Source organism: Arachis ipaensis, chromosome B05 (genome assembly GCF_000816755.2).
Source record: "Arachis ipaensis cultivar K30076 chromosome B05, Araip1.1, whole genome shotgun sequence".
Lineage (NCBI taxonomy): Eukaryota > Viridiplantae > Streptophyta > Magnoliopsida > Fabales > Fabaceae > Arachis > Arachis ipaensis.
The window spans coordinates 138,803,103-138,804,266 of NC_029789.2; positions in this window are offsets into that span (position 1 = coordinate 138,803,103).

Sequence of the window (1,164 nt, forward strand, 5' to 3'; positions counted from 1 at the left end):
TATATATTTTTCTATGTATCGGAGGCAAGATCGTTGATGTGGCATTACCGATAAGCACCTGCTAAGTGATGAACTGAGCCCACAGTGAACAAGAACTTAAGTGCAAAGGATTTTAATTGGAAAAAGTTTTAAAAAAGCAGAAGCACTAAAAAATAAAAGTTGTTCATTAAACCGATCATTTAATTTTTAAAAGAATGAGTTGAAGTTGAAACTTGCAACTACATATATCATCAGTGCCATGCATAATGTATGTGCGGTGCCACCAATAATTCTGGACTAAAATATCTTATTTATTTTATGGAGCCATGACGGATATTTATTTGAAATTGACAAGATAATAATTTGATTTGAGAACTGTGCTTTAATTTATATGTTTATAACTTTAATATATATAGTTTTTTACCTTGTTGGTGGTTAGTTATGGCCAAATGTCCCTTTTCTTCTTTCTTTAACCTCGTTAGTTCTCATCCACATAGTCTATGTGGATAAAGAAAGTTAATTGAACCTCTAACCAGGGGTTATTATGGTCACAATATATATAGTAGTGCATAAAGAATTTTTACTAATAGATATCTTACACATACTAATTAAAATTTTAAAAGAGGTAAGTCTATCTTTTCAATTTTTCTAAGTTTACCGATTATTTACCAAGCTCAACAAATATATTAATGTGGGCATAAAGAATTCAAAGGGAGAGCCATTTGAAGTTCTAGTGAGACTTTTCTTTCTATTTTCAAGGCTCAAGTTATTTAAGATACTTGGTTCAAAGAATATTTACTATATATTTTAATCAATCTCAAGTTCATTGCTGGAAGTTTGTCTTAAAATTAAATCAAGGTACACTATTGTCATCTATTTATCATCGCTTGATGATATTTTTTTTTATGATATTTTTTAATGTAGCTGATTAAAAACTAATTCATTATAGATCTAAGTTTTATTTAAAAATTTGTTGTTAGTCAATAAATTATTATATATACAAGATGAAATTTAAACTTTTAATATTTATTTATTTATTTAACAGACGAATGAATTAAGCAATCAACTATTTTATGTTAGTTATTGATATTCATTTTAAATGATAGCAAAAATCTAAACCAATTTATCTTTTTTATTTTGAGGCTCCAAGGAAGCAACAAAAAAGTAGTCAACACTCACTAGTAA